The following is a 27,326-nucleotide window of genomic DNA, read 5'->3' as shown; positions in this document are numbered from 1 at the left end:
AGATTTATGTGAAGTATATGATTTTAGTGAAGTTATAATGATGGTGTGACCTATTTTATTATTTAATAAAATAAGGTATGAAAATAAAATAAAATTTAAGTTGTGGGGTTGTTTTATAAATTTAGAGAGTTTAGTGGTAGAAAGAGGGCTATAAATAGAAGAGGTTAGGTTTAGAAAAGTTTTACACAGAACGTACATTTTTGGAGAAAAAGGGAGAAAAGTCAGAAAAGAGGAGAACAAGAGAGGGAGCTGCGATTTTCATCAAACAAGGTAACGGTGAGACTAACTTTCAACATTATTGAGTGTATGATTCTGAAAAATGGATTTAGCATGACTAGGTTGAGTTTTTGTGAGAGTTGAGAATTAGGGTTTATGACCAATTTTGATGATTGAACCATGAAAAGATGTTAGATTGATGCAAAACTTGTGTACAGACCTTAGATATTCCATAGAGTGATAATTAGATGCTATTTGGATGATAGAACCAAGAGATTATGTAAAATTTTGAGAAAACCATGATACTGCCCGAGTTGACATTCATCGCTCGCAACTGCGAGCAGCAATACTCGCCATTGCGAGCTATGAAGCTCATCGCTCGCCATTGCGAGCAAATCCAACCACACGCCATTGCGAGCAAAGTCACTCGCCGTTGCGAGTTAAGTTGTAGTTGCCCAAACTAGTTTTATTGGCGATCCATTCGCACGAGTAGTTATGAGATGATCCTAGAGTTAAGAAATGAGAGTTGTTTAGACTGATTAAAGTTGCACAGAAGCCTTGAGTTAGATGATTGTGACTATTAGCAAAGAAGTATTGGTTTATAAATATTATTTATGATGTTTTATTATGTTAAGTTGATATGATTCATTCCTTTAATGATGATATGATGTTCAAGCACTGTTATATGCTGCATTTGTTGTTGTTTGCTGTTGTTGACCATTTAATGTCACAAAGTTGTATGAGTCGGCCCAAGTTGTAAATATCTAAGAAGTTGTCCATGTTAGTGGAATTATAAGAGACGTTCATGATGTTGTCTAAGTTGTAGGGAGATTGAGTCCATTGCATACTCATTAAAGATGGGGGCTTGAGGCCCGACAACTTAATGCTCACACTACGTTGGGGGCTTGAGGCCCGACAACTTTTTGCTCACTTTGTTGAAGAGCCTATTTACGCTCATATATGTTGGGGGCTTGATGCCCTGAATTGTACCACATGCATTTGCATATCAAGAAGTTTTACGATGATTTAAGATGTTAAGAGTTGCATTGTCAAGTTGAGTCGCATTGTCGAGTCAAGTGTTGAGTCGAATAAGATGTCGTATGATGATTTTAAGATGATTGTTGATTATGATTTAAGATGATTTTTGCTTATGAATTAAAGATGATATTTGATTACGAACTAATAATGATATTTGATGATGATAATTGCTTATTATTTGATATGATGCTAAGTGATAAATGTTTGATATGTTAATAATGTTTTATGTTGTTAAATGCATTTTGATGAATTATATGCTTAATTTGTTGATTGTGAAATCTCACCCCTTCTGCTTGAAAATGTTGCCCTTCGTATGGGTAACTTGCAGGTAATGAAGACTAGAGGTGGTCGTGAGTGGACTCCTCACATTGTGTCTAGGTGCTCTGATACGTAACGGGATGGGGCTTGCTTTTACTTCTATTCCTTACATGTCATTTATGAACTTTTTATAATTAATTTTGAACCAATACTTATGAGATTTTTTTGATGAGGCCTGCGTGCCAAAGACTTTTATTATGTTGAACTATTTTCCGCTGCGAAGTTTCAGATTTTATGATGTTGAATTTTGAAGGATAAATGTTAATTATCCATTTTATGACTTTCAAGAAGTATGTGACATTCCGTTTATGATTTAAATACTCTGATTTATTATGAAATTTTTATGTTGGGAAATCGGGGTGTTACAATTGGTATCAGAACAGGTCGGTCCGTCCGGCCAAGTAGTTGAGTTAAGTAGTGTCGTTTAACAATTGGAATACCATTATTATGTTATTCTAATTGTTGTGTGTTGTGCAGAGAAGAAGAAGAGACCTGGAGGCTGCTAATTTCATCTGTTATAAGAGAACTAGAATGGCTGGAAGGAATGATGCTGCAATTGCTGCTGCGTTGGAAGCTGTGGCCCAAGCTGTGGGACAACATCCTAATGTTGGTGCTGGTGTTAATGCTGAAGTGAGAATGTTGGAGACCTTCCTGAGGAATCACCCCCTACTTTCAAAGGAAGATACGACCCTGATGGAGCACAGACATGGCTCAAAGAGATTGAAAGAGTTTTCAGAGTGATGCAATGTATGGATGATCAGAAGGTGCGTTTAGGTACGCACATGCTGTCTGAGGAAGCTGATGACTAGTGGGTGAGCCTCCAACCTACCCTAGAGCAAGATGATGCAGTTGTTACTTGGGCCGTGTTTAAGAGGGAATTTCTAAACAGATACTTTCCTGAGGATGTTTGCGGAAGAAAGGAGATCGAGTTCCTTGAGCTGAAACAAGGAAACATGTCGGTGACAGAGTATACAACAAAGTTTGTGGAGCTAGCTAAGTTTTATCCGCACTACACCGGTGATAATGCTGAGTTTTCTAAGTGTATCAAGTTTGAGAATGGTTTGCGTGCTGACATCAAGCGGGCCATTGGTTACCAACAGATCCGTGACTTTTCTGAATTAGTAAGCAGTTACAGAATCTATGAAGATGATACTAAAGCTCATTATAAGATTGTGAATGAGAAGAGAGGCAAGGGTCAGCAAAGTCGCCCAAAGCCTTACAGTGCTCCTGCTGATAAAGGAAAAAGAAGAGTTAATGATGAAAGAAGGTCGAATATGAAAGATGCTGCTGCTGAGATCATTTGTTTCTCTTATGGCGAGAAAGGCTATAAGAGTAATGCTTGCACTAAGGATATTAAACGGTGCTTTCGTTGTGGCAGTAAGGGACATACACTCGCAGAGTGTAAGCATGAAGATGTTGTGTGTTTTAACTGCAATGAAGAGGGTCATGTTGGGTCTCAATGCAAGAATCCGAAGAAGGCTCAGACCAAGGGGAAAGTTTTTGCTTTGACTGGTACTCAGACTGAGAATGAGGATCGCTTGATCAAAGGTACTTGTTATATTAATGATACTCCTTTAGTTGCTATTATTGATATTGGTGCTACACATTGTTTTGTTGCTTTTGATTGTGCTTCTAAGTTGGGTCTTCCTATGTCTGATATGAATGGAGAAATGGTTGTCGAAACTCCGGCTAAGGGTTCAGTGACTACTTCTCTTGTTTGTTTACAATGTCCTTTGTCTATGTTTGATCGAGATTTTGAGATTGATTTAGTTTGTCTACCTTTAAGAAGAATGGATGTAATTCTTGGTATGAACTGGTTAGAGTACAACCATGTCCACATTAATTGTTTTAGTAAGTCGATGTATTTCTCTTCTGCTGAAGAAGAAAGTGGAGCAGAGTTTTTGTCTACTAAGCAAATGAAGCAGTTGGAACGCGATGGAATTTTGATGTTTTCCTTGATGGCAACTTTATCTTTGGAGAATCAAGCAGTGATTGATAAGTTACAAGTGGTGTGCGATTTTCCTGAAGTTTTTCTTGATGAGATTTCTGATGTGCCGCCAGAGAGGGAGGTTGAATTTTCTATAGATCTTATTCCGGGAACAAAGCCTGTGTCTATGACGCCTTATCGTATGTCATCTTCTGAGTTGGCTGAGTTGAAGAAACAGTTGGAAGATTTGCTTGATAAGAAGTTTATAAGACCGAGTGTTTCACCTTGGGGAGCGCCAGTATTGTTGGTTAAAAAGAAGGATGGTAGTATGAGGTTATGTATTGACTATCGACAGTTGAACAAAGTAACTATAAAGAATAGGTATCCACTTCCAAGAATTGATGACTTGATGGATCAGTTAGTGGGTGCACGTGTGTTCAGCAAGATTGACTTAAGGTCAGGTTACCACCAGATTAAAGTAAGAGATGAAGATATGCAGAAGACGGCTTTTAGGACGCGTTATGGACATTATGAATATAAGGTGATACCTTTTGGTGTTAGTAATGCGCCTGGCGTGTTTATGGAGTATATGAATCACATTTTTCATGCATTTTTGGATCGCTTCGTGGTTGTGTTCATCGATGATATTTTGATTTATTCTAAGACGGAAGAAGAACATGCTGAGCATTTGAAGATTGTCTTGCAAGTGCTGAAAGAGAAGAAGTTGTATGCTAAATTGTCTAAGTGCGAGTTCTGGTTGAAGGAAGTAAGTTTTCTTGGCCATGTTATTTCTGGTAGTGGTATTGCGGTCGATCTGTCTAAAGTTGAAGCAGTATCACAATGGGAGACTCCTAAGTTGGTTACAGAGATTAGAAGCTTTTTTGGGTTTGGCAGGTTACTACCGAAGATTTATAGAAGGATTTTCTAAGTTAGCACTTCCGTTAACGCAGTTGACGTGTAAAGGTAAGACCTTTGTGTGGGATGTTCATTGTGAGAATAGTTTTAATGAATTGAAGAAGCGTTTGATGACGACTCCGGTTTTGATTTTACCGAAACCTGATGAACCTTTTGTGGTGTATTGTGATGCGTCCAAGTTGGGCTTAGGTGGTGTGCTTATGTAAGATGGTAAAGTGGTTGCTTAAGCATCAAGACAGTTGAGAATTCATGAACGAAACTATCCTACTCATGATCTTGAATTAGCTGCAGTTGTATTTGTGCTTAAGATTTGGAGACATTACTTGTATGGTTCTAGATTTGAGGTGTTTAGTGATCAAAAGAGCTTGAAGTAATTGTTTGATCAGAAGGAATTGAATATGAGGCAGCGAAGGTGGCTCGAATTGTTGAAAGATTATGACTTTGGTTTGAATTACCATCCGGGTAAAGCTAATGTCGTTGCGGATGCCTTAAGTAGGAAGACGTTACATATGTCTGTTATGATGGTTAAAGAGTTTGAATTGCTTGAACAGTTTAGAGATTTGAGCTTAGTCTGTGAAATGTCGTCTCGGAGTGTTAAGCTAGGAATGCTGAAAATTGATAATGATTTCTTGAAAAGTATTAAAGATGCGCAGAAAGTTGATGTTAAGTTTGTGGACTTGTTGGTTGCTAGTAATCAAACTGAAAATAGTGACTTTAAGGTTGATGATCAAGGTGTGTTGAGGTTTCGAGGTAGGATTTTTATTCCAGACAATGATGAGATGAAGAAGATGATTCTTGAAGAGAGTCATAGGAGTAGCTTGAGTATTCATCCGGGATCTACAAAGATGTATCATGACTTAAAGAAGTTGTTTTGGTGGTCTGGATTGAAACGTGATGTAGCACAATTTGTCAGAACGTACGTTTTTGGAGAAAAAGGGAGAAAAGTCAGAAAAGAGGAGAACAAGTGAGGAAGCTACGATTTTCATCAAATAAGGTAACGGTGAGACTAACTTTCAACATTATTGAGTGTATGATTCTGAAAAATGGATTTAGCATGACTAGGTTGAGTTTTTGTGAGAGTTGAGAATTAGGGTTTATGACCAATTTTGATGATTGAACCATGAAAAGATGTTAGATTGATGCAAAACTTGTGTACAGACCTTAGATATTCCATAGAGTGATAATTAGATGCTATTTGGATGATAGAACCAAGAGATTAGGTTAAATTTTGAGCTCGCAACTGCGAGCAGCAATACTCGCCATTGCGAGCTATGAAGCTCATCGCTCGCCATTGCGAGCAAAATCACTCGCCATTGCGACCAAATCCAACCACTCGCCATTGCGAGCAAAGTCACTCGCCGTTGAAAGTTAAGTTGTAGTTGCCCAAACTAGTTTTATTGGCGATCCTTTCGCACGAGTAGTTATGAGATGATCCTAGAGTTAAGAAATGAGAGTTGTTTAGACTGATTAAAGCTGCACAGAAGCCTTGAGTTAGATGATTGTGACTATTAGCAAAGAAGTATTGGTTTATAAATATTATTTATGATGTTTTATGATGTTAAGTTGATATGATTCATTCTTTTAATGATGATATGATGTTCAAGCACTGTTATATGATGCATTTGTTGTTGTTTGTTGTTGTTGACCATTTAATGTCACAAAGTTGTATGAGTCGGCCCAAGTTGTAAATATCTAAGAAGTTGTCCATGTTAATGGAATTATAGGAGATGTTCATGATGTTGTCTAAGTTGTAGGAAGATTGAGTCCATTGCTTACTCATTAAAGATGGGGGCTTGAGGCCCGACAACTTAATGCTCAAACTATGTTGGGGCTTGAGGCCCGGCAGCTTTTTGCTCACTTTGTTGAAGAGCCTATTTACGCTCATATATGTTGGGGGCTTGATGCCCTGAATGGGAATTTTACGATGATTTAAGATGTTAAGAGTTGCATTGTCAAGTTGAGTCGCATTGTCGAGTCAAGTGTTGAGTCGAATAAGATGTATGATGATGATTTTAAGATGATACTTGATTATGATTTAAAGATGATTTTTGCTTATGAATTAAAGATGATATTTGATTACGAACTAATAATGATATTTGATGATGATAATTGCTTATGATTTGATATGATGCTAAGTGATAAATGTTTGATATGTTAATAATGTTTTATGTTGTTAAATGCATTTTGATGGATTATATGCCTAATTTGTTGATTGTGAAATCTCACCCCTTCTGCTTGAAAATGTTGCCCTTCGTATGGGTAACTTGCAGGTAATAAAGACTAGAGGCGGTCGTGAGTGGAGTCCTCACATTGTGTCTAGGTGCTCTGATACGTAACGGGATGGGGCTTGCTTTTACTTCTATTCCTTACGTGTCATTTATGAACTTTTTATGAATAAATATTGAACCAAGACTTATGAGATTTTTCTGATGAGGCCTGCGTGCCAAAGACTTTTATTATGTTGAACTATTTTCCGCTGCGAAGTTTCAGATTTTATGATGTTGAATTTTGAAGGATAAATGTTAATTATCCATTTTATGACTTTCAAGAAGTATGTGACATTTCGTTTATGATTTAAATACTCTGATTTATTATGAAATTTTTATGTTGGGAAATCGGGGTGTTACACTTGGGATTACAATGAAATGCCTGGTTTGAGCAGGAATGTGGTAGAATTGAAATTACCAATTCGACCAGACAAGAAACCAGTAAAACAACTTCCAAGAAGGTTTGCACCTCATATCATGTCGAACATTAAAGAGGAAATCGAAAGACTCCATAAAAGAAAGTTCAATAGAACTATCAGGTATGTTGAATGGTTAGCAAATATTGTTCCTGTAATTAAGAAAAATGGAACTTTTAGAGTTTGTATAGACTTTAGAGACCTGAACAATGCTACACCAAAAGGTGAATATCCTATACCAGTGACAAAAATGCTAGTTGATTCTATAGCAGGATTTGAATACTTGAGTATGCTTGATGGCTATTTTGGTTACAATCAGATTTTCATTGCTGAAGAAGATGTGTCAAAAACAACATTTCGATGTCCAGGAGCTTTGGGCACTTATGAATGGGTAGTAATGGCTTTTGGCCTAAAAAACGCTGGTGCTACATACCAAAGAGCAATGAATTCAATGTTTCATGATTTTATTATGATTTTATTGAATTTATGCAAATTTACATTGATGATAATGTGGTAAAATCTTTGTCAAAAGATGATCATTTGAAACACCTTCGACTCTCATTTGAAAGAATGAGAAAATATGGATTGAAAATGAATCCGCTGAAATGTGCTTTTGGTGTCAGTGTAGGTGACTTCTTAGGTTTTCTTGTGCATAAAAAAGGCATTGAAATCAATAAAAATAAAACCAAGGCTATATTGGAAACCATGCCTCCTTCGACAAAGAAGGAACTTTAGTCCTTGTTGGGAAAAATCAACTTCACAAGGCTTCCTCGATCAATTCCCTCGCTCAGTCTTAAGTCATCACTGTTTTCCAAGAGCCACGATTTGGGGCGCTACTGTTCTGGACCGGTCAAAGACTTTAGGCCCAATTTCTTAGGCCCAATGACAAATCAAGCCCAAATGCTACATTTGGCAGTTTACTCGCAACACACCCCATCCCCGCGGGGGGGGGGGGGGGGGGGGGGGGGGGGTGCACGGAGCAACTGAGACCAGTTCAAATGAACTGTAACGTCTCTTTACCCATGTTTCCGCAAATCTCTCCCCAGCGGTTACACTTCCCACGATTTCGTAACCGTAGGGCACACATGTGCCATTACAACGGCTCTGCATTCACCCACCTCTATATAAAGGGGGCTCCTCGCAGTCCCCAAGGTAAAATCTCTCTTACTTCTAAACTCCCATTTCTGACCTCTACTGATTTGAGCGTCGAAGTGTATGCAGGTACACATGCCCCGCCATTTTAGTACTCAACTGACGCGTTTCCACCACCTTCAACCACCGCCTTAAAGAAGCACCGACAGTCGTCTTCAGATCAGGTACGATCATTATCTTTAAACAATTTTAAAGTCAATAAAAATTTGGAAATTAAAATATGCAAATTTTTGGACCTAATATAAAAGATCATATATGATATTGAAACTCTTTCAAAATCATGATCCATTTAAATTAGAAACAAATTATATTAAAATCATGTAAATCTCTTAAATAAATTCAAAAGATCATATATGACCTTGATAATATTTCAAATCATGATCTTTTAAATTTACTATCAAATTTTTAATGTTTCTAGAAATTAGGATCATTTATTACCTTTTCAAACAACTTTTGAAAAACAATCAAAAAGTATATTTTTTTTTACTTAATTATAGTAATAATATGACACTCAATAATTATTATAATTAAATCTGATTTATTTAGGCGACCAGTTTGTTTCGAAAACAAATTATGGTGCTAAAATTAAGCAAATAATTTATTACCAAATTCAAAAATCATATATGATATTGAAACCCTTTCAAAATCATGATCTTTTAAATTTACCACATTTCTCCAATATAATAAATTAATTAAACAAATAATTTCAAGGATTGTTTGTTTAGCATGAACAACCGGATCTTTGATGCTTCACCAGATTCGGGTATCGAAACTCAATCTCACGAATTGTTCAAACTCACATGAATCTCTTTTAAAACAACTGATCGAACCCCTGACATGCATTGTTATATGCAGGGGTTGGGGTTCAAACCCCGAACACCCCACTTATTCACCTTGAAAAAGGTAAGTTCTAGCCATTAGGCTATCTAACAAAAAAAAACTGATCAAATGATACAACCATAATAATACAACTCTTATATAGTTTGGTACCCTAATACGACAATCAAACATCAATAGGTTTAACAATTGTTTGTTCAGTATAGACAACCGAATCTTTGATGCTTTGAAGCTCAATCTCACGAATTGTCTACAAATTCACAATCAATTATATACGAATGACACCATCAATATATCACATATAATGATGTTGTATTAGAATCATATATTATTGGTCCGTCAATATATTCCTAAAGACCTAAAAGACCTTCAAAAGGGCTTTTAGACCCTTCTAGAGGCCTCAGCGCCCTCCAAAAGGGCCATAAAGCCTAAAGGCGCGTCCTTCGCAGGACGCCGCCTCTATTTGCTTCTAGAAGACCCTAGAACACACCTAAATACCCAAAACACCCCTATTACTTGATGCCTAAGTAATTTCAAATCAGGCCCATGGAAGGCTATAAATACCACCCTTGGGAGCACTCTTAAGGCATCCAATAATCAGTCTAAACCCTAGAATATGATACTTAACACTAGTATCCCTTAATGTGATTTTTGCAAGTACAGTTGGTGCCGTTTGTGGGAAAAGGTAAAACTAGCCTTGACCACGTTCCTAAATCGCAAATCGTGATTTGGAAACCCTAAAACCCTTTTGAATCGTAGAACATCTCTGCGATTTCGAAATTCAACCTTTCACTTTAAAACCCTAAATCGCCCTGTTTTTAGGTAATCAATCTAGCCATCCTCATGGCCCCCTAAAAAAGTCGAGACATTGAAAACTCAAATCGCTCAACTTAGGGAGCAGAATGAAGCTCTGCATGCCTAAGTAGAAACCATCCAGCACAAACAACAAGAAGAGAAGGATGAGTCCCATCATGGTGAGATGGAAGAACTTGAGCCCCAACCCCTCTCGGTTGAAATTTGGAATGCACCCGTTCGAAAGAACTTCAAACCGCCTCACCTTTCATCCTTCAACAGAAAGAGCGATCAAATGGAACATATCATAGTGTTTAATACCCGTATGGCTGTTGTCGGAGCTGCCGATTCCCTCAAATGCAAGCTTTTGGCAGGAACTCTCACTGATGCCACCCTACGCTGGTACATGAATCTTCCACGGTTCTCCATCGTAGGTTATCAAGACATGACAAGGAAGCTTATCCAACAATTCTCTGCAAGTAGACACTGAAAGGTCCCCGCTACCAGCCTTTTCAATGTTCGCCAAGGACAAAACGAATCTTTGCGGAACTATCTTTCCAGAATGGCCTAAGAGCCGGTAAATTTAATGAATCTTTAGCCCACAAGCCCGCTGACTCCATGAACAAGATCATTGCCAAAGCTGAATGTTACATCAAAGGAGAAGAAAACAATGAAGAGAAGAAAGCAAGAGATGTAAAGGAACACACCACCAGTAACTCAGAACGGAGGAACTACCAGCCACAAACAAGCAGAGATCGTGCGCTATATAAGAAGCAGGAAAGGCAACCTTATGCACCCTATAGTACCAGACCACGCCTGGACGATTTTACTCCACTAAACACTTGCCCAGAGCGCATCCTCAAAGAAGTTTACCAGTCGAAGATGATTCCAGATACATCAGCACCACGAGGCCCAACCATGGGAACATACAGAAATGGATGGTGCAAGTATCACAGGATCCGAGAGCACGACACTGATTCCTGCATCCACCTCAGATAAGAAATTGAGAAGCTAATACAAAATGGAAAACTACGAGGGTACGCCTAAGATGAGAAGGGAGAAGATAAGAGGAAATTAAAGCGAGATTAGAAAACCACGAAAGAAGGGCAGAACGAAGAGAAAAGACACACCCTTCATACTATCTCAGGAGGTTTCGCAGGAGGAGGCGAATCCATTTCTTCCTGCAAGAAGTATATAAGGCAAGTAATGTTATGCCATGAGGATAACAAGCAAGCTACAGAGCGCGAACCTGACATATGCTTTTCACCCAAGGATTATCGAGATGTTGTTCCTCATGATGACGTCCCCATGGTCATCACTCTACAAATCTTCAAGTGGGATATCAGGAGAGTATTAATTGATCCAGGAATTTCAGCTGATATCCTCTATTACGAAACTTTCGAAAGAATGGGGCTTGATCCCGAACAGCTACAACCTTTTAGAGGGACCCTGGCGGGATTCATCGGCGAACAGGTACATGTATGAGGGTACATCACCTTGAAGACGACTTTTGGCGTCGGATCTCAGGTGAAGACTGTTCGAGTAAGGTATCTCGTAGTCAATTCGCCCAATTCCTATAATATAATTATCGAACGACCTGCTTTTTATCTTTTGGGGGCTTTTCTGTCCACTAAATTTCTAGTAATGAAATATCCTTTGGACAACGGGAAAGTAGGAACAATTAAGGGCAATCAGAAAATCGCTAGAGAATGTTATCATAACAGCCTACGATTGCAGAAAGGAAAGAACAAGGCAAACAATGATGAAAGCCATACTATGAATATGATTGGTTTAGACCCCAGAGAAAAATTTCAACAGGCGATCATAAACATGAGGAGCCCGTTAAACATCAAGGAAGTCCAACAACTGACTGGAAGATTAGCAGCCTTATCACATTTTTTGTCCTATGCAGGCGATAAAGCCTTCTCTTTTTTCACCTCCATTAAAAAGAAAGAAAACTTTGAATGGACGACAGAATGTGAAGACGCTTTTCAACAGATAAAAGCCTTTTTATCCAGCCCACCCATCTTGCACCTCCCCAGTAAGAATGCCATCCTTTTTCTTTATTTAGCAATTTCTAATAATGTCATGAGTACAATATTGGTGGAAGACTCGGAAGCGGGTGAGAAACCAGTTTATTTCGTGAGTAGATTCTTATAAGGAGCAGAATTAAGATATCAAAAAATAAAACGCCTAGCATTAGCTGTGGTAACTACGGCAAGGAAGCTACGACCATATTTCCAAGGCCTCAAGATTGTAGTTAAGTCAAATTATCCCATAAAACATGTACTAGGTAAACCAGATTTAGCAGGGAGAATGGTAGCATGGTCCATAGAGTTTTCAGAATACGACATCCAATTTTTACCAAGAGGTAGCATCAAATCACAAGTGCTAGCAGATTTCGTTGTAGAATTCACTTCGCCAGTCCAGGAAGAAGTGCCATATGCGTGGCTCCTATCGATGGATGGGTCTTCAAACCTCAAAGGAAGCGGAGCAGGCGTCGTGCTCGAAGGACCCAACAATCTTTTAATCGAGAAATCCCTAAGATTCGAGTTCAAGGTGAGTAATAACCAGGATGAATATGAAGCTCTCATCGCCGGAATGACTTTAGCATGAGAAATGGGCGTAGAGAATTTAAGAGCAAAGAGTGATTCTCAATTGGTAACAAGTCAAATCACAAGGGAATACCAGACTAAAGATACTCAACTCATCAAATACTTGACTAAAGTTCAGAATTCAGCAAAAAGATTCAGTTTCTTCGAAGCCATCTATGTACCACGAGAGCAAAACTCTAGGGCAGACTTACTAGCCAAACTCGCCAGCACTAAAAGACCAGGCAACAACAAGACTGTGATCCAAGAGGTGATTGCATCACCCAACACTGAAATCATGGAGGTCAATTCTATTACTGAAGATAAAGAAAGTTGGATGACCCCCTTATTAAAGTACCTGTGAAATTCCGGCACACTAGCAACATAATGTTCTATGCGATGTTCCAACACCAAACACAGATTACGGATGTTGAGTGTAATGTTTAGAACATCGTGCTTGCAGTAAACAAAATAACAAGGAAAATAAAGAACAGAAAAATAAAAAGGCACAGAGAGTTCGTTGACCCAGTTCGGTGACAAACACACCTACTCTGGGGCTACCAAGCCAGGAAGGAAATCCACTAGTGTAGTCCTTATTCTATAGCTCTCAGCAAACTTCTCGTTTACACTAAAGACCTAGGACCTACCCGTCTAGATATCAACCTAGGAACTCCTAGATCTGAGATCCCATCTCACTATCCTATAGTCAACCACAACCCCTGTGATTATCAGACTTAAACACGAACAAAAGGGTGAAGTTACCTTCAAACAAACAACTACAACCTTGCTTAAAAGCTTTGGCGTAGCACACAAGAGTATACAACATAACACACAGTCCTTAACATGTATCAAACTGATACAAGAAAGGCTCACAATAAACAGGACTAAACTTGCATCAACACGATACAAGAGTAGAACACACAAAGACTCAAAACCCTAAAAATTAAACTTTTTAGTATGACGGCTTGAATGATCAATTAGGTCTTGAAATCTTCAATATATACTGAAGCAAAACGGGTTAAATAATCGGTTTGGGCTTCAAAACAAATTGCAGATCGGTCTGATCTACAAAACAGAATAAGAGACAATTATAGAAAGTCCTAAAATGTAGGAACATCTTTAGGAGCGTCCAAAACATCTTCAAATATTCCTTAAAAAATTCTTGCTCTTTTGGGAATAAACCAAAACTAATTCTATACAGATATGTACATTGCTTGGTCATCAAGTTAAGGAAAAGTTGTTTCCTTTTAAAGATAAGGCGCACGTAAAAATAGGCATGAAATCAGGCACACTGAACTGTGCCAGAATGTAGGAACATTCCGTCCAACATCTCATATGGATGCCTAAACCATGTTGGAACATAGTATCCAACAACACACTTAATGGATATTTGTTTTCACAACAATGCAGCCAATACAAATACCCAATAACCTGACATGTTCATTCATGCCAAAAAACGAAGAAGAAGAACAAATGGTTCAAAAGAGAGCCTCCAAATTCACTATTGTGTCAGGAAAACTATACAAAACGGGAAGAGCAACTCCAATGCTGTGATGCTTAGGAGAGGATGAAACAAATCTGGTTTTATTAGAAGTTCACGAAGGCATGTGTGGAAGCCACATTGGTGGGCGAGCTTTAGCAGCAAAGCTTCTTCGTGCAGGTTATTATTGGCCCACCATGCTCCAAGATAGTTCTGAATTTGTGAAAAAGTGTGACAAATGCCAGAAAGTTTCTGACAAAAAGCACGCCCCAACTCATGAATTAACTTCAGTGTACTCACCGTGGCCTTTCCAAAAGTGGGTGATTGACATCGTTGGACCCTTTCCTCTAGCTCCTGGATAATTACAATTTCTTATAGTAGGCGTGGACTACTTCACCAAATGGATCGAAGTCGAGGCAGTCGCCAAGATCACAGCAGAAAGAATCAGGAAGTTCTATTGGAAGAAAATAATATGCCGTTTTGGCCTCCCACGATACATCGTATCTGATAACGGGACCCAATTCGCCAGCTCTACCGTTGTTGATTTCTGCAAACATTTAGGAATACAAACTAAATTTGTATCTGTCATTCACCCACAAGCTAACGGACAAGCTGAATCAGCCAACAAAGTAATCCTCAATGGTGTCAAGAAAAAACTAGAAGCCGCCAAGGGACTTTGGCCAGAACAGCTCCATGAGGTAAACGCCGCAATTACAATTTCTTTGTTTTTTATCAAGGTATTTCTCCAAAAACAAGGATATATATACATAGTATAAGAATCAAAATGCGAACTCAACAAAATAAGTACAGGTGTTGTGGTCTTATCATACAACTCCTCATTCCACAACCAAAGAAACACCATTTACCATGGTTTACGGCACAGATGCCATGCTTCCCGTAGAAATCGACACCCCTACGTAGCGAAGAGACAACTTTTCCGAATAAGGTAAGGATTTTGCTAATATATCACTAACAAGATTTCCAAGCCGACACAAGTCGCCGGTGTGTTTTTGCATTATTTCGAGTTGACGAAAGTCACCAGGGCATTTTCTTTAAATCCTCTCGCACAAATCTGAGCCGAAAAAAGTCACCGGAGCGTTTGGAATCTTCGCATTATTTCGAGCCGACAAAAGTCGTTGGGGCATTTAAATAAAACAAAGGCGATTAGAATAATAATCCTTAAGTTGCCTAAAGCGAGGTGGACAAAAAAGACTACAAATCACCGAGGAAGCTACAACCATATTTTCAAGGCCACAAGATTGTAGTTAAGTCAAATTATCCCATAAATTAGGTACTAGGTAAACCAGATTTAGCAGGGAGAACGGTAGCATCAAATCACAAGTACTAGCGGATTTCGCTGTAGAATTCACATCGCCAGTTGTTTGCCTGTGATTTTGGCAAACGGGGGCTAGTTCTGATTATTACAAGCGAGATCGAACCAGAAACCTCAAGACCATTGTGCAAAGGTTTTTTTATAGGAAAATGTTTGAAAAAAGGCACGAAATGCACTCAGGTTGCTTAGAGAGCAGGATGAGTTTGAATGAAAAGGAACTGTCTCACGACAGGTTTGAGTTTGTAAGTAAAAAGCTTAAAATAAAGCAAGATAAAAGTAAGTTTACGCACGTAAACTCAAGGAAAAGGTAAAATGCAAATGCATTAAAATAAAAGGGGTGGTCTATAAATCAGTTTACATACATTCGGTATAACTCGTTTCCCTAGACGCTGATAGTTTGAGTGTTGTAGAATTATGTATATGATTTGCGACCCACTTTCCGGCTTGGAAACTACTATTTATACTAAAAAACTAGATAGAAAACCACTAAGCCCATGATCAACACTTCCTCCATCTTGGACAACTACTTTTCCCACGTTTTCCACTAAAAGAAAACCATCTCCTTGCTTGAAATCGTGCTTTCCCGCCTTTTGCTTATCGTCGACGCGAAACACCATTTCAACCTTGCTTTGTCGAGATTCTGACCATACGCTCTAGGCTTGATGCTTTGTCGAAACTCTTCAATTTATATACGAAAGCTCTTCGATTCCTGCAAAGTTAAAGGTCAAACAAATGTTGACCATATTAAGTGAGCCTGTCAAATTTACAGGCTAACAAATGCCATTTTCGACGACACAATTATCATCAATAAGGAGAACATTGGCATTTTTGAAAACATTTTATTTCTCATCAATACGTATGATGACACTATAGTCATCATGGCTTTTGACCAAAACTTTTGATGCCCTTCTTGGATTCCACTAGTTCATGGTTTTGGCTGTCACGTGCTCCGAATTATTCGCTTTCAGCTTTTGCACGATTTGCCACTTCTACCATTATGGCGCCTCTAACTTACTAATCCATATTTCTTGGGACTCCCCAATTTCACTATCCCACGAACGTGACAGTTTTAACATTTCTCTAGAGAAGTGAACGGTTCCCGCTTGCCCTTTTTGTTTATAAAGCCTTATTTAGTGCAGTTGCTTCCATCCTCCGACCTTTTACATCTTCAACTTTTCTATGCTCTTCCGTTTTACAAAACTTTTTTCTTGATGATGGACACTCTGCCAAGAGATATGTTGTTTGTAATCATCAAGAAAATAGCGGCTTTTGGGGCTGAAGAACTCATCAGGTTTGAAACTGTTTTTCCCTTCTATCGAGAGTTTACAAGTAATCAAGCAGTTCTTAGAGCTTTACCTCGTAGCTACTTGTGGTATCTAACCGATCATTCCCCTAGTGAAGGAAAACACAAGCTCATGCGTCAGATATCTCACAGTGGGCATGGAATGTACAGTGACTTGGGAGAGATAAAAGTCATCCTCAGAGAAGCAGTTATTCATAGGTCTGACAATTCTAGGTATTTCGACCTTATACTGAAGGTGTTAGCTGAAGAAGGCTTTTCTATCGATGAAATTTTCCCCATCTTCATGGACCTCTTTAAACGGAAACAACTCGCTGAATGCAGGCGGGCCTTGACGAATGTTGGTGGTGTCCCTTTTTTTCTAGGGGCCCTACTGGACAAGACCTCTGCTTCCAGGTTTGAAGCATAGATTTGTATGTTCATCCAAAGGGACCTGTAAGGGCTATGGTAGAAATCCTAACATTTTTTGGCCTATTCCCGGAGATGACAAAGAATATTCGACAATTGAATTTTGTTCCTCCTGTCATCTTGACGTCGAAGCTTGCCTGGTTCTTAGAGCATTTCCGCTTTTTTGATCTCGACTTCTTGTTGTAAAGCTCTAATAACCATTCTATTACGTGTCGAATGAACAAGATTATGCTTGACCATTTTTGATTTTTGACTTATTGTATTCTGACCCAGTAGTTGGTCTTGTACTATTTAATCAATCTAAAGTCGAAATAGTTTCCTTTTTTGTCGAATTTTTACTTTGTGCTATCTTTATTTCACACAAATAGGCTTATATTCTTGATACATGCCTTTATTTCGACATATTTATCAAAGTACTCAATTTCTTTGACAATTTGTAAAATGGTAAAGATTTTCAATTTTTAAGACAAGAGTTATTTGCAACAAAGCTATGCCTTTGCAAATAGACCAAAATTTGTAAGTAAAACTTCAATAAACATAATTGCTTGCCCCCAAGTTTTGATATTGGCAAATTCGCCACAAGGGTTCTAAACAAGAATTGTATTTATTTTGGTTTCACCCACTATTTATGGTTTCTTACCCCAAACCTTTGAATCTTTAAGGCAACTAATGCCAAATTTCACCATTTGATTTTCAATTCAGGAATCTTACAAATTCCTTATCAAAGATACAATCAATTTTATGGCCAATTGGCCAAAATTTCCTTAAGTATAAACTTGAGAGTTTCGATAGCATCTCCACTAATGGTTTCCTAACCATCTTTTACTAAGTACCAGCCACTAAGGCTTTCTTGATCTCACACTCAGGCTAAACAACTATGATTTGATTCTAAGCATCTTGCTTAGATGTGATGATCATCTTCATCATTCCCTAAGGTCAGGGAACTCATATCCTCCATGTCAGGTTCTGTGTCGAACGTCTCCCTTTCCCACATGAAACCATGAGTTGGATGGAGTTTCACAGAACTTGCATTGGCTTGATTAGCATCGTCAAATTTTGCAGATGAACATGGAACAATATTCGCTAGATTCTTGTCAAAAGTTTTCCATGTGATTTGATTCACTTCAGCAAGAGCCAAGAAAATAGCTTTGGTCAGCCTCAATGTTTAAGGTTATACCATCATCTCTCCAAATTGAAATTCTTTGGAGCATGGATGAGGAAACATCGCCTATCCCATGAATCCATTCTCTCCCTATTAATAGGTTGAAGTTAGCCTTCGACGGGACCACCATGAACAAAGTTGGTCTAACCACAGTTCCCACTTAGACTTACTTGGAGTGCACCAAGGGAATGACCAGCCTTTCCTTCATAATTCGACAGAATTACATTATGAGGTTTCAAATCTTTGTCGGTCTTGCCAATCCTTTTGAGTAAGGATTGAGGCATCATATTGACAGCAGCGCCACCGTCGACCAACACTTTGTTAACATTAACCTCATCCACTTTGGCTTGGATGAACAAAGGTTTGAGATGACTCATCATCGAATCATCAGGCTGTTCAAATATGGCTTTCTGATTATCTTCAGAGCCATCATTCACAAAATAGCACATGGGTTTGTACTCCCCCATGTCCTTGGGATCAAACTCTTCCTATGAATCATCAACTTCAGATATCATATCATATTCAGTTGGTAAAATGGAAACAAAATTGCATATGATATCAAAGTCTAGTTCTGAATCTGTAAATCCCGATCCTAACTCATTATCATTATTAAGATCTTCTTCGACTAAAGGAAGAGATAACCTCTCTTTTGTTGGTCTTCTTTTTGATTCGAGCATTCTTTGATCACCCTTTGGGTCAATAGTTTCATCTTCAAGGCTTGTAGAAATGCCTTTCTTGGACCTCTGGTACCTCCTCCATTGAGTTCTTGTCATGCGGTTCTTTCCCTTGTAGTTGCTGCTATAAGAAAACTTCCTCGACTCAAAGGCAGTACCATTTTTTTGGTTATCCACAACACTGGTGTTTCTTTTCACCGTATTGTTCTTCCCATGTTGCACATTCTTTTGGGTCGACTGAAACCATTTTTCGTTTGGTGCATAAGGGACCAAAGTTTTTCCCTGACCACTTTGATTGACGTAATTGGTGGTCGAAGAGTTATTGATGAAAGGAATATAACTCTTTGTAAAGGAAAACTTAGGTCTACGATTAGCATACCATTTCCTCCTTTTCTTAGGTTTTGGGATAGAACCTTCGAGGCCATTAGTTGCCTCTTTGTCAAACACAGCACTACATCTAGGGCAGAGAATTACCCCAAAATTCTTCAGCTTGCATCGATTGAAGAAATCAATCAATTCTTCTTCAACTGTAGGATAAGTTGTCTTTAACTTTTCATCGAACTGAGGCTCTGGAGCAGTCTCTTCGGCGTGTTCTGCATCTTTAGTGATGTCCACCATTTGACACTATGCAACTTCAGTTTCTGCTTCTACTTCTGCTTCGACAGACATGTTCTCGATAGTATCAATATCTGCTTCGACAATATTCCAGCCTGCAATGTCAGTGTACATCATACTCACATCTTTCAAGGGATCAGAGTCTACTTGCATTTGAGGCTTTGGCTTGTTTCCAAACTTCAGTCTGCCTTCATTAAGACCCTTCTGAACCAAATCCCTGAAAAGGGAACATCGAGAGGTGTTATGTCCCAATAAGTTATGATATTTGCAAAAACCTCTTTTCTGACATTGTTCTAGTGGTGGGATTTTTACATCCTTAGGTGCTACCACTTGACCATCAGCAACTAAGAGGTCATAAATCTCGTCACACTTGGTTACGTCGAATGTATATGTCTTGGGGACATATCTTTCATTTCTTGTTTCGACAGGATTATTCCCATCGGAGGGCCTTAACGATTTACACGTATAAGGGGGCCCTGGTTTCAACTCAGCAATATCAACCTCCTTTATTTCAACATCGCCAAAAGCTATGTCGAATTCTTGGTTGCTTTCTTCTGATGCGACAAAAGCAACCTTTTCTTTCCTGAAATGTATCTGAGTTCTGGCTTTTTCAGCCTTTAGTATTTCGACATATCGAACTCTATTGGCCAATTGAGCCATGTCTCTCAAGTGTTGAGTGTCTAATTTCTTCCGAATGGAATAATCTAGGCCACCAGCGGCCATTTCGACTAACTCATGTTCAGGCACTTGAGTGAAACATTTTGCCTTTAACAATCTTATTCTATTGAGATAATCATCAATGGAAGGGCCGGCCCTAGGCATAGGCCGGGAGTGCGACGGCCCAGGGCCCTTGACCGTAGGGGGCCCTAATTTTTTTTTACAGGGGGTGTATATCTTTTTTCGGCACAGCAAGTAAAAAACAGAAAGAAAAAAAAACATGTAATGGCCCAAATAAGGAGAGAAAAAAATTGATAGGGCCCAACTTTTAAAAGCATACACAAATAAAAACTCTTATTGAGCAATTAAAAAGACAGATGAAAAAAGAAAGAAACCTAGGTTCCAAAATCAGCCATTCTCTCTCCAAGTGAATTGTTTTAGATTTTGTTTTTATTCCAATTCTCTTTGATAATGATTGTTTCAATTCTCTAATTTCTTCACGTGTTGAATTCTAAATTTCTAATCGAATGAATTATTCTTTTTTCGAATGAAATTTCTTAATTTATGCTTATAGCATGATTTGTATGGTAAACCCAAAGCATATATGCATGATTTATGCTTGAAAAGTTCAAGTATTGTACACCAAGACGTACACGAAGACCACAGTACACATGAATAATTGAATATCAATTCTTCATTTTTTTTTAATTAACATGATCTATGTTTCAATTTTTGTATTTTTTTTCAATTGAATTCTCGATTTTTGCTTAATCAAGTGTTGATATATTTCTCTCTTTTTTGTTGCGCTTTTATTTTCAGGTTCTAAAACTTCAGTCTACCTTTAAGGTGCTACTGTCTCTACTTCACTACTTCTATGGTTTTTTGTTTGTTTGTTTGTATTAGTTTTCAAAAAGGTAGACACCCAAGAAAATGTTCCTAATGATGTGCCAAATTTGGAAAACAACAACAATGAAAAACGACGTTTACTTCACGAGAAAAAGAGAAGTTTTTTGGATATTTTGTAAAACTATTGTATATTCTCAATGATGGTCTATATCTCTATGTCATACTTTTATTAGAGTTGATTTCTCTAGAGATAGGTTGATATCCATACCTATAATTTTACTTAATTTTGCTGGGTTAGGTTTGGCCCCCACCAACTTTTTTTTATGTTGATTTTACTTTTTATTAATAATATATTGGATGAGGTGTATTGGCACACAATATTTTGGTGTGCCAGCATAGTTGGGATGTCAAAATATCTTATTATAGTGACTTGTGGTGCCAGCATAGTTGGGATGTCAATCACTATAACTAATGCATGTCTCATTCATTATTTATCAGAAGAATTTTTGTTTTTTTTATGTGATGCAAATGGCCCTTTTTTTATATTGTGCCTCAGGCCCGTAAAACTCTAGGAACGACCCTGATCAATGGATTCAGTGGAACTTCTCTTAACACTCACCAATTATTTTAGACTGATCTTAGATTGGCCCGTGTAGAATTTTTCATGGAATAACCTTTCCAATTTAGTCCAATATTGGATCGAATGCGGTGCAAGAGTAGTAAACCATGAGAAGGCATTCTTTGTTAGAGAATTGGGTAAGAATTTCAACCTCAAATTCTCATCATTTGCTAGGTCCCCTCCCTCCGTCAAATATCTTGCGATATGTTCGACAGTGGACTCACTGGTATCCCCTGCAAATTTAGTGAACTTAGGAATTTTATAACCCCTTGGAAGTTCAGATTGTAATACGAATTCCGACAAAGGAGAAACAAAGTTTGGCCTATGCAGGCCAATATTTAAACCATTTTGAGCCATTATATTTTTGACCAAATTGGCTATATTATTATGTACTCCTTTGTTTTGTTGTCAGACATCCGATCAACTTCATCGGCATTATCATTTCGATCTATCAAGATCACTTCAGGTTGACCCTGTATTACTCGTTCAACCGGTTGGGGATGAGGCACAGGTTGTTGCCTCTGAACCATTTGTTCAACTAACCGCAATGGTTGTTGATTTTGTATTTGTGTAACCGGTTGGTATACCGGTTGTGGGGCTGCAAAGAAATGTGTTATTCTCCCCATTTGTGTGGTTAAGGCTTGGTAACTCCGGTTTGTGTCCCTTATCAAAGGATTAAACACGGTACCAATTTGGTGTGTTAACAAATTAACCATTTCGTGGTTACTCTCATCCATTTGTTGTCTCAACAAATTCATCGAATCTGTTGTCAACGGTGGTAGAGTATTCCGACCAAAAATGCTAGAACTTGAGGGACTATGTACGTTGTGCATTGTGAACGGATTTGCTTGGTCTGCAAACATGGAAGCACTATTATGTACATTTGCCATCATTGAAGTTGGCATACCATACGGTGGTTCCCTCGAAATGTTCTGTACATTTACATTTCGATCATCAAGCCTAGGCCTGTTTGAAGGATTTGTAGTACTTGGCATGCTGGTAGTCGAAGGAACACCAGCGGTGAACGGGGGTATAACGGTTCCCATTTAGAGTGTGTCATTTGAGTGGACGTAGAAACGGTCGAAGGAGCGGTTACTCCCATTTCTGTCGAGCCTGACATAGCCTTGATTTCCCCCACAAGGGTTGACACGTTTAATTCTCCTAAAGGAGAGGTCCCTTGTAAAGGTTCTGCTTGTGAAGATGATTGTGAGGAGGATGAACTGGCACAAGCCATAGATTTACCACTTCTCAAATGCATACACAAACAATCTTGGTGTTTTAAGAAATAAAGTTACCCGGAAATAGTAACAATATTCTAAAAACGTATCTCTTCAAAGAGATTGGTTTTTTGAAAAAGTTTTTGAAAACGGTTTTTGATTTGAAAAAAGTCTTTGAAAATCAATTGCACTAACTGGGTCCCACTGGGCGTGCCAATTTGTTTTCCTATGATTTTGGCAAAAGGGGGCTAGTTCTAATTATTACAAGCGAGATCGAACTAGAAATCTCAAGACTGTTGTGCAAAGGTTTTTTATAGGAAAAAGTTTGAAAAAAGGCCACGAAATGCACTCAGGTTGCTTACAGAGCAGAACAGGTTTGAATGAAAAGGAACTGTCTCTCGATAGGTTTGAGTTTGCAAGTAAAATAAAAAGCTTTAAATAAAGCAAGATAAATGTAAGTTTACACACGTAAACTCAAGGAAAAGGTAAAATGCAAATACATTAAAATAAAAGGGGTGGTCCACAAATCAGTTTAGATACATTCTGTATAACTCGTTTCCACAGACGCATGTAGTTTGAGTGTTGTAGAATTCTGTATATGATTTGCGACCCACTTTCCGGCTTGGAAACTACTATTTATACTAAAATACTAGATGGCGAACCACTAAGCCCATGATCAGCACTTCCTCCATCTTGGACAACTACTTGTCCTACATTTTCCACTGTAAGGAAACCGTCTCTTTGCTTGAAATCACGCTTCCCCGCCTTTTGCTAGTCTTTGACGCGAAACACCCTTTCAGCCTTGCTTTGTCGAGATTTTGACCATACGCTCTAGGCTTGATCCTTTGTCGAAGCTCTTCAACTTATATGTGAAAGCTCTTCGATACATGCAAAGTTAAAGGTCAAACAAATGTTGATCGTATTAAATGTGCCTGTCAAATTTACAGGCTAACACCAGTCCAGGAAGAAGTACCATATGTGTGGCTTCTATTGGTGGATGGGTCTTCAAACCTCAAAGGAAGCGTAACAGGTGTCGTGCTCGAAGGACCCAATGATCTTTTAATCGAGCAATCCCTAAGATTCAAGTTCAAGGCGAGTAATAACCAGGCTGAATATGAAGCTCTCATCGCTGGAATGACTTTAGCAAGAGAAATGGGCATAGAGAATTTAAGAGGAAAGAGTGATTCTCAATTGGTAACAAGTAAAATCATAGGGGAATGCTAGACGAAAGATACTCAACTCATCAAATACTTGACTAAAGTTCATAATTCAGCAGAAAGATTCAGTTTCTTCGAAGCCATCTATGTACCACGAGAGCAAAACTCCAGGACGGACTTACTAGCCAAACTCGCCAGCACTAAAAGACCAGGCAACAACAATACTGTGATCCAAGAGGTAATCGCATCACCCAGCACTGAAATCATGGAGGTCAAAGATAAAGAAAGTTGGATGACCCCATTATTAAAGTACCTGACAAGTTCATTCGCGCCAAAAAACGAAGAAGAAGAACAGATGGTTTGAAAGAGAGCCTCCAAATTCACTATTGTGTCCGAAAAACTATACGAAATGGGAAGAGAAACTCCAACACTGCGATGCTTAGGAGAGGACGAAACATATCTGGTTTTATTAGAAGTTCACGAAGGCGTGTGCGGAAGCCACATTGGTGGGAGAGCTTTAGCAGCAAAGATTCTTCATGCAGGTTATTATTAGCTCACCATGCTCCAAGACAGTTCTGAATTTGTTAAAAAGTGTGACAAATGCTCACCGTGGCCTTTCCACTAGTGGGTGGTTGACATCGTTGGACCCTTTCCTCAAGCTCACGGACAATTAAAATTTCTTATAGTAGGCATGGACTACTTCACCAAATGGATCAAAGCCGAGGAAGTCGCCAAGATCACAACAGAAATGATCAGGAAGTTCTCTTGGAAGAAAATAATATGTTGTTTTGGCCTCCCACGATACATCGTACCTGATAACGGGACCCAATTCGCCAGCTCTACTGTTGTTGATTTCTGCAAACATTTAGGAATACAAACTAAATTTGTATCTGTCATTCACCCACAAGATAACATACAAGTTGAATCAGCCAACAAAGTAATCCTCAATGGTATCAAGAAAAAACTAGAAGCCACCAAGGGACTTTGGGAAGAACAGCTCCATGAGGTAAACGCCGCATTTACAATTTCTTTGTTTTTTATCAAGGTATTTCTCCAAAAACAACTATATATATACATAGTATAATAATCAAAATGCGAACTCAACAAAATAAGTACAGGTGTTGTGGTCTTATCTTACAACTCCTCATTCCACATCCAAAGAAATGCCATTTACCATGGTTTACGGCATATATGCCATGCTTCCCGTAGAAATTGACACCCCTACGTGGCGAAGAGACAACTTTTCCGAAGAAGGTAAGGTTTTTGCTAATATATCACTAGCAAGATTTCTACAGGCTACTCATTTATATATACTAGATGTCCATAAAGTATTTATAAACTAAATTTACGTTGAAAAGAAAACGAAGTAGGAGTCAGATGTAGCATGGATATGATCAACGAGATAAGAGAACATGATCACATCAGGGAATTCGCCGCCAAACAGAGAGAAGCTCGCCGTTACAACTCCAGAGTAATTACTAGAGAGATGAAAGAAGGCGATCTCGTCTTAAAACAAGTCGTCGCCCCAACCAGGATTGGAAAACTGCTACCAAACTGGGAAGGTTCATATAGAATCAGAGAAAAGTTTCCCCATGGAGCATATAAATTAGAAGAGTTGAGTGGAGAAACAGTGCCACACACTTGGAATGTGGCCAACTTACGCCACTATTATAGTTAGAATTTTTCTCTTTTTTCCTTTTATGTTTTTTCCTTTTTTGAATAAGGCAAGGTAGACTAACGCCATCAGAGCTGATCATTGTATTTTATCTCCTACTCATTAATAAAAATGAGTAGGGTAGCACTATTTTCCCCTGCAAGGGCAGGGGTTATTAACGAGGCACCCTACTTTCTTCAAAAAGCATGAGCTATCTTTGTTTATATTGTTTTTTCACTTACCAAAATATCTATAAAAAAGAAAAGTCCAAGAGGAAAGTACAAATTCGCCAAGCATCAAGCGACATAGAATAAAACCGAGCCGACAAAAGTCTCCGGGTAATTCGAGCCAAAAAAAGTCGCCGAACTAACTTTTGCATTATTCCGAGCCGACAAAAGTCGTCGCGGCGTTTTCGCATTATTCCGAGTTGACAAAAGTCACCGAGGCGTTTTCTTTGAATCCTCTCGCGCAAATCTGAGCCGACAAAAGTCACCGGAGCGTTTGGAATCTTCACATTATTTCGTGCCGACAAAAGTCGCTGGGGAGTTTTCGCATTATTCCTAGTTGACCAAAGTCACCGGGGCGTTTCTTTAAATCCTCTTGCACAAATCTGAGCCGACAAAAGTCGCCAGAGCGTTTAGAATCTTCGCATTATTCCGAGCCGACAAAAGTCGCCGAGGTGTTTAAATAAAACAAAGGCGATTAGAATAATAATCCTTAAGTCGCCTAATGCGAGGTGGACAAAAAAGACTACAAATCACCAGGTGATGAATAATTTCTCCATAAACAAAATTTTCAAGGCAAGAATTCGAAGTAACTTTGAAATGATCTACATAACAAGAAAGTCAGGAAATATCTGATCTAAATACGAGCAAGTCTACATAAGATCGACTCAAATAAACCCAGAAAAAGAATGTTTAAACGCCATAGAAGTCTAAACAAGTCATGAATAAAACTAGAAGTGTTAACAAGAATGTGAAATCGCCACCAACAAAGCGCCTGAAGAACGCTAAACAAACGAAAAGATCTCTCAATGCAAAACAAAACTCTGATATCACCAAGAGAATTGTTACGAGCAAAATAAATAAAAGATGCATTCAAATATTCATAAGACGACCTTAGAACGTCAGCTCAAAATAAGTTCAGGAAAGCGCCACACAAGGCCGCCAAAATAAATTACACAAATAAATAAAGTAGCACAAAATCACTCCTCATCGATCAACTCTCCATTCACCAAGATCTTAAAAGGATCCAGCTCCTCCACTTTGGCGTCTGGGTTGAAATGCAAAACCTGCTCCTTCGTGCGATTGAAGCCATCATCAAAATACTGAGCAAGCGCCCCCCTCCCTTCTTCCACGGTAGAATGAGCATCGGCCAATTTCTTTTCTAGCTCGCCCACCTTTTCTTTCAAAGCATCCTTCTCTGATTCTACAGCCTCTTTTGCTTCTTTGAACTCGCCGGCCTCCTTCTCAGCAGCCTTCTTATCCTTCAAGGCTTCTTTCAGCCGCGTCTTCAAAAATAAATCAATGGCGAATACAGTAAATAATGAAAACACGAGCTAAATTTAAGACACTCACGCAAGTAAGCTTCCAAACTCTTGACATCGCCCTCTTGGTTGAGCAGAAACTTCTCCAGAAAGCACACCACACCTTTCTCATACGGCGTCATCTTCTCAAAATTGAAACCCATCACTCCGAGAGGATTTCGAGTCCAGCAAAGAGAAAATTTTGGCTCA

At 38.7% G+C, this 27,326-nt stretch overlaps 2 pseudogenes; one reads left to right on the top strand and one right to left on the bottom strand.

Moving 5' to 3' along the window:
• The first annotated feature begins 2,103 nt into the window (after nt 1-2,103).
• LOC146937780 (uncharacterized) lies at nt 2,104-7,832 on the top strand (annotated as a pseudogene).
• Nucleotides 7,833-19,450: 11,618 nt separating this feature from the next.
• Nucleotides 19,451-22,609, bottom strand: LOC146937779 (uncharacterized; annotated as a pseudogene).
• Between the last annotated feature and the right edge of the window lie 4,717 nt (nt 22,610-27,326).

Source organism: Medicago sativa, chromosome 3, assembly GCF_051527215.1.
Source record: "Medicago sativa cultivar Bolivia chromosome 3, Bolivia_mono, whole genome shotgun sequence".
Lineage (NCBI taxonomy): Eukaryota > Viridiplantae > Streptophyta > Magnoliopsida > Fabales > Fabaceae > Medicago > Medicago sativa.
This window is presented reverse-complemented; position numbering and strand designations above follow the sequence as displayed.